The following is a 7,377-nucleotide window of genomic DNA, read 5'->3' as shown; positions in this document are numbered from 1 at the left end:
CATGAAAGCCATACACCTGTCAGGGCGATCAAGAAAGTTGTGAAAAGGAAAAATAAATAAATTAAATAACCAGGAGACAGAAACACACTTTAATAGCAGAAAGGATAAACCTCAGCATTTTGTCAAACAATATGTTTTTTAACAGTGAAACAGCAAGAGAAGCTCCCTATGAAGTGCACGCAATGACAGTTGAAAGAGAACTGCGGGAATGAGGGGGAACCCACCAGAGAGAGGTTCTTACCACACATTCCTCAGGTATAGAAGCTTCCGGAATTGAGGCTCCATGCAGGCACAGAGCCTATATGTGTGATTCATAGAGTCCATGAAAATAAACTTCACATCTTCTAAAAATAATAATTCATGCCTGATGTAGCATCGATTGGATGGGCAGCAACAGGCCATAGAAGTGAACTACGTCCTTTCTGCTTTCCGTTCACAGTTGTGACAATCAGCATGTATTTGCTTTGCTTCTGCAGGTGCGTAGCTCTTTTGAATCAGATCCCAAACCAGCCAATCACTTTCCATGTAAGTTCTACTGAATATTTTCTGTTCTTGAAATTTCACATTGATGTTCAAATTCTCTAGTGTGAGTTTGAGTACATAGAAAAGTGTAGGGATGAATGTAGTGAAGAGGAATCCTGCAGATCGTTTTGTTGGAGTCTTCCATGGGAGTCGTTAAAACAGCCTACTTGGGCATGGGCCCTGGGTCTTTGACCTGTGCCCTGAATCTTTAGAGCTGCCCCAGTTGCCATCATCTGCATTAATATAAGCCTGCTTCTTCCCTCTAGGCTCAGTAGCCTTGCAGTTACCTGGAGATTTTAGAATATGCTCCCTTAGTAGACCAATATCTGCAACAAGGGCCTTAGCTAGACCTAGTGGTCTAGCAGGATGGAGGGGTGAAGTTCTTGCGATTTTTTATCATGAGATCTCCCCCTCTGTTCATACGTGGTGTGCAACGACCTCAGACAGAGAGGTATTGCGCTCGCCTATTTTTGTTGTTGTTGTTAAAGGAGCAGCAGCGCACGAACGCTCGTACACAAAAGGTAAGTGATTTTTTAAAAAATAATTACTTTCCCCGCTCACCCCAACCCCGATGGGCGCAGAGCTCCTGAGGAGCTCTATGCCTCGTGTGCAGGTTCCGACTCCTCGCGAGGAACCGCAAGGAGCCAGAACAAACTGCGGCACCCAGCCACACATTCCCTGGCTTGAGACCATGGAAAAAGCAGGCCTAAAGTGGAGAGTGAGATCCTGGGGCAAGGGAGGGATCATCCCTCCCCGATCCTGGATCCCTTGTGCATTATGTGGACGCACAGGGATGATCCCGGGGATCGCTCCGGGATAAAGCCCCAGCTAGCTATGGCCCTAAATGAAATGTTCTATTCCTATCCATTCCATCACCACTTGGTGTCCAGTACAAACACTTTTTTTCTTATTTGACAACTAAGATGGCTACCTCTTTTTGTTGTCCTTGTGGGTGACCTCAGGTCTGCTGCAGAGTGATTTCTGTTCTTCACAGCCAAACCCCATATGGGAGTCCAGGAATCTCCAGGCAGTGTTGTCCCTCTGAAGCCAACTAGCCCTTGGCATCAATGGGATTGACAATCCTCAGAAGAGGTCTCCATTCCTGTTTTCCATTTGCCTTTAAAAGCTGCTTTAGATAACCCACAACGGTGCTTCAGGATGGTCACCAATATCACTCTGTATTTTCCTACCCTATTACTCAGTGCTTGCCGCTTGGAGCCAAAGTGAATTTTTCTTACATAGATAAACAACAGCAATATGCAAAGTGGAAATAAAATCAGATTTTATACAATGAGATTTTTTTTAATGAAAACAAAACCCCTGTCACTGTAGCAAAATCATAAGAAAAGCTTCAGCTAATACAAATTAATTTCGTGCTTCTTCATCAAATACATAGCCTTATTACAAATCCTTTAGTAAAACAAAGAAAAGGAAATATGACAAAATTTGAAGGTATATTATTGGAACATATGGTCAATACAAGAAGATGCATTTCTACATTTTATTCATAATTTATTGAAATAGATACAAATATGTCAGATGGATTGAAAATAATATGGGAAGATGATATTAGATCAAAAGGTGTGGGATAAGATATGGGCAATACAATCAAAGAAAAACTATATCAAAAGTTTGGCAAGAATAACCCCACAAACAATACAAAAGGTTGGAGAAATTGTAATCAGCAAGGTTTTTGTATCCATATGTGGTGAGCATATCCTGTTGTGCCAGTGTTAGAAAGTCATATTCTCAGAAATGGCAAATACCACACATCAAATTATACATATTTCCTCAGCATTGGCCTCATTAACAATGTGTGTGTGTGGGGGGGGGGAGGAAATAAATACAGATGTGATATCTAAGGACTTAATTGCATTCATGATAATAGAAGCACAAAGAGTTATAGCTAAAAGTTGGAAAACTGCAGAACTTCTAACATAGAAATCTTGTTATATAGAACTATGGCAAGTAGCTCAGACAGAAATAAATGATGTATCAAATGAAATGAGCCAAAGATGAAGTTAAAACATCTGACTTCTATAAAATATGGCAGGATTTTATTTTCTATACTAGCCAGGGACATAAGTCACAGAATTTGTCAAAGCCTTTCCTCAGACTAGGGAAAAGAGACTAAATATGGTGACAGCTGTTATGGTGAAGAATTATGAAGAAAATCTCCAGGCAGCCTAAGGATTTCACCTATATCTTGGTTTGTAAGGTAAAAGGAAAATAGACATACGTGTTAAGTGTATTACCCTCTGTTAATAATTAGATTTGAACTTCATTTATGGCTTGTTTGTTTATTTGTTGTTGTTTTTTAAAATGCATTTTTATTTCCCTCTTACAATTGGTTTGTTTCATTCTGCTTCGGAAAATTAATAAAATCTTTTTTAACAAAAGAAAAGAAGAAAAACGAGGAAGTGAGCAAAAGTGAATATGACCGATTTGTCCATCCCTATCTTGCCTCCATATAAGTTGATCAGCTATTCCTATACTCTTAGTAAAGGGCAGGTAGGTGGGCTGCTTCTTTGCCTCACACTGAGGAGGAGGAGGAGGAGTCCTAAGCATGTTTCCTTTCCCAACCTCATCCCTGATGGGCCGGGGCAAAGCCACTTCCCCACCAACACCACAAGCAAGGGTGGGATGGAGGGAATGGCCATATATTTTCACCAAAGTGGCTCGACAATGTTGGCTTTATGATACAGGAGCCAAGGCACCCCTGGGGGGTGTCTATACAAGGGGAAAGCCCCGGGGTGGCTCTGCAGTGGCACTGTGTCATTTATATGACGCAGCAGCCATTGTGGCACCACCCCGGGGCTTCCCATCAATGCTCTGAATTTAAAAAGTCAGGGATTACCCTGACCTTTTTCTGTGGAGCAAGGCAACAATGGCACATCCAGTCTGTCACCTTGCTGATGACAACCCGATTGGTCGCCATCGGCTGAACAGGAAGGCAGAGATGGGCCAGAGAGCCCAATGTTCACCTCTGCACCTCCACACCTCCTCTGGAGTGGAGAGGAGAGCTTGGAAAGCCCCATGAGTTAGGAGGGGGAACAGGTAAGGAATGCGACGAGGCTCAGCAGTGTTCGTGTAGTGGAGCACGGGGCAGCAGTGGCTCTTCTTCCCCCTTCCATTAATGGCTACACACCTCACATTCACACCTTGGCGTGGGAACAACCCCCAAGGAGGTCAAGCATGGGGTTGGGGGGTTCATGGGGCCAATGCGCTCTCATCAAGACACCCCCCAAGGCTTCTCAGGTGGGTATCGAAACAGAGCTTTAACTTCAGTTCTGCTCCACCTCAGTCGATCGTATTACATGATGCATGCCCCTCTCCATAGCTAGCGAAGCATTAGTCACCCTACATCTGTTTCCACCCCACAGGGAACTCATTTTGTGACAGATTTTCCAGTCACTGTGGATTCAGTGCAGTTTGGGAGTCCATGTGACCTCAGCAGCCTTCAGCACGGGCTGGTGAAAGTGGCGCTGATTGGCTGAAGGAAAAATTGCATGAGGTTGGGGCAGAGTGAGAGTAGAGGGCTAAAAATTGTTACCTGGAAGTAACTCATTGCCTTCCATTGCACTTTGCCAAATACAAAGTGCAATGGAATGGGGAAAGAAGCCAGCCTTGCTACTTTGAAACTGCCCTGTTGCAACCGTGGGCTCAGTCACTGCCTTTCCACTGCTTACTGCAGTTGTGCACTTAGGGACGTCCCTCCCTCCCCAGAGAAAAAGAGGGGTGCGAGGATGGCTGTGTACATGTCTATTCAGAAGTAACTCCTCCATTTCACTTTATGAGCATGCAAGTGAGGGGAGGGGGGAAAGGCTGATGATTCAAAGCTTCAAAGCTATGAAGGACCACAGCTGAGAGAAGGTGGGTGCATGGTGATTCAAAGCTATGAAGGACCACAGCTGAGAGAAGGTGGGTGCATGGTGATTCAAAGCTATGAAGGACCACAGCTGAGAGAAGGTGGGTGCATGGTGATTCAAAGCTATGAAGGACCACAGCTGAGAGAAGGTGGGTGCATGGTGATTCAAAGCTATGAAGGACCACAGCTGAGAGAAGGTGGGTGCATGGTGATTCAAAGCTATGAAGGACCACAGCTGAGAGAAGGTGGGTGCATGGTGATTCAAAGCTATGAAGGACTACAGCTGAGAGAGGGTGGGTGCATGGTGATTCAAAGCTGCGTAGGTACACAGAGGTACCCTGTCACCGATAAGAAGTTGAGCAGAAAAAGGAGTTGGGGAGGACCAGGAATGTTGACACTTGAATCCCGTTAACCCAGACCAATCTCTCACCCCTTTGCCCTCTACAATGCCCTCTTACCATTATGCTTTCACTCGACCACAGACAAGGACTTCCCTTCCTGTGCTTCATTCCTAAGTGTTATGTCATGCGTCCCTCACTGGTGATTCATCAGTTAGGAGTCATTGGCACTGAGGACCATTTAGGACAAACAGCATCTCTACACAAAGCTCAAATCTCACACCCTTACCAGGGCTTCTGCTTCCAGATTCCTTGCAGGATCAAGATCGGCTCCTTTTCACATGGTTTCACTCATTTTTCTTTTCTTTTCCTGGCAAATTCTATATGTTTCATTAAACGGACATTTGATGGTGATGCAATATAGTGTCACTCCGAAATCTCACCAAAAAGTTATTGCACCTTGAAGTCTCTTATTGCTTTTTCCCTGAACAGAATCGAACCACTTTAATGGCTGGATGGGAGGTGTCCTGGATCTTTAAAATATTGTGTAAAAGACTTGCAAACAAAAAACATGAGTGGCCAATCACAAGTGCACAATAAAAGCCTTATGTAAAAATGTTCCAAGTCTCTGTGCTATAAAAACTCTCCAGGAGGAAGAACAGATTTAGAACTGCTCATTTAGAACAAGAGCATGGAAACTTTCTCCTTGGGAGAGGGGCAGATGCCCTTCGAAACAGTAGTCCAGGGGAGACCTCTCTCTCTCTCTCTCTTTCTCTCTCACACACACCATTCACACAGCCCATTCACAATATATGCATGTCACTATACATATATAGCTATGCCAACAGGCACTGGCAACACTCAGCCTGGAACCAAACTTCACTGATGCCTCAGCTAGACCTATGGGTCTAGTGCAACGGAGGGGTTAAGATCTCGTGATATTTTTATTGCGAGATCTCCCCCTCTGTTTACACTCGGCACATGACAACCTCGGAGGGAGAGGACATCGTGCACGCCATTTTGGGTTTTTTTTTTGTTTTAAAGAGGAAGGAGCGCACTAGGGCTCATGCACAAAAGGTAAGTGTTTTTTTATTTTTAAAACATTTTCCTGCTACCCCACCCCACCCCCGATGGGCGCAGACCCCAGCTCCTCGCAAGTAACTGCGAGGAGTTGGGACAAACTGTGACGCCCACCCACATGTTCCACGGTCTCGGGATCATCCTGAGACCATGGAAAAAGCAGGCCTAAAGTATATGGCTATATCCTGGGGCAAGGGAGGGATCATCCCTCCCTGATCCTGGGATCCACTGTGCATCATGTGAACACACAGGGATGATCCCGGGGATCAGCCCGGCATAAAGCCCCATCTATCTAAGGCCAAAGACTCTTGGCTTTGCTGAAGTGGCAGCTCCATTGCATCTGCGGCTGAGGACTCTTCCCTCTTCTCCATGGTACAAACCTATACGAATAAGGACAGACTCTCCTGGTTGTTTAGGGGATCCAGAAGGGATGAAACAAACACTAATTCATCTTCTTTCTGTGTGTGTTTTGTTTCTAGAAAGCCCCTTTGAAAGAATGCAAGAACAGCAAAGGAAATGATGCAATGGGATGTTCATGGTGGACATTCCTGAATGATAAGACTGCTCCGCCACACTCACTGATCCAGTTCCCAATGGTCAAAGTAACTCTGGCTTCCATATGCTCTATGGGTTGGGTGACAAAACGTACACAGGCATCATTCGGGGTTACTCTATAAATGGTTCACAATCCTTATTGTACACCTCTTGATTAAGGTGTTTGCTGATCTAGGCAAAGGGTAAACAACAGGTCCGGAATCCAGTTTGTTCAAAGCTGGACAAAGATGAAATATTTTCATCATTCATTAATGAATGATGGAACATGAAAGAGTATTTTCTTGGATTTTCTTAGATGATGATGATCTGTGCATTCTGCTTTTGTCAGGATGGATCACAAATCGATCAGCCAGAGAAGTGGTGGGAACTATACACCATATTTCCAATACCATTTGCTCCCTCAGTATTACCTCTGGAGGACCTTAGAATGACAAGGGATCATATGAACTCTTAATAGAGAAAATCCTTTGTTATTATCCTCACCCCTTCCCCAAGCAAACATCTCCTCCTAATGCTAGTGGCTGTAATTCTATTCCGTCTTGTGCAGGCCACTGTGCGAGCCATGGATACCATAACTGCTTTCCTACTGAAAGAATCTGAGACAAAGATGATTATCACAAAGTTTGCATTGTTCGGTGGTTCCAAGGTAGGCGTGAACTGCATGTCTGTGCTACTTCAGCTCACCTGTACGCAACTGACCCCTTGCATGCTCATTCTTGTTTGTTCTGCACATGCTATATTCCAACTGCTCACCCATCTTTTTTTTTTAATCTTTCTATTGCAGCGTGGCTGGGTTACCTGGCTAACAGCAGCTGTGGATGGCAGAGTTGTTTCATTTTTTCCACTCTGTGCTGATCTGTTGAATATAGTCAAGGTGTGTCTCCAATTCTTTTTGTTCTGAAAGTGAAAAACCAGTAGCTATATGCAATCTTGTCTATGTGCACATGATTCCAAAAGCAAACAGAAGGCTTGCATCCCTCACCACTGGTCATGCTGGCTGGGGTTGATGGGAGT

At 44.4% G+C, this 7,377-nt stretch overlaps 1 long non-coding RNA gene across 1 annotated transcript; it reads left to right on the top strand.

Annotated features, from left to right (window-relative positions):
• The first annotated feature begins 495 nt into the window (after positions 1-495).
• LOC134396659 (uncharacterized) lies at positions 496-6,973 on the top strand. The gene is made up of 3 exons (XR_010025287.1): positions 496-525; positions 6,288-6,410; positions 6,911-6,973. It is a non-coding gene; the product is annotated as an uncharacterized LOC134396659 (long non-coding RNA).
• The last annotated feature ends 404 nt before the right edge of the window (positions 6,974-7,377 follow it).

Source organism: Elgaria multicarinata, chromosome 3, assembly GCF_023053635.1.
Source record: "Elgaria multicarinata webbii isolate HBS135686 ecotype San Diego chromosome 3, rElgMul1.1.pri, whole genome shotgun sequence".
Lineage (NCBI taxonomy): Eukaryota > Metazoa > Chordata > Lepidosauria > Squamata > Anguidae > Elgaria > Elgaria multicarinata.
Note: the sequence above shows the minus strand (reverse complement) of the source record. Positions and strands in the feature narration are given on the sequence as shown.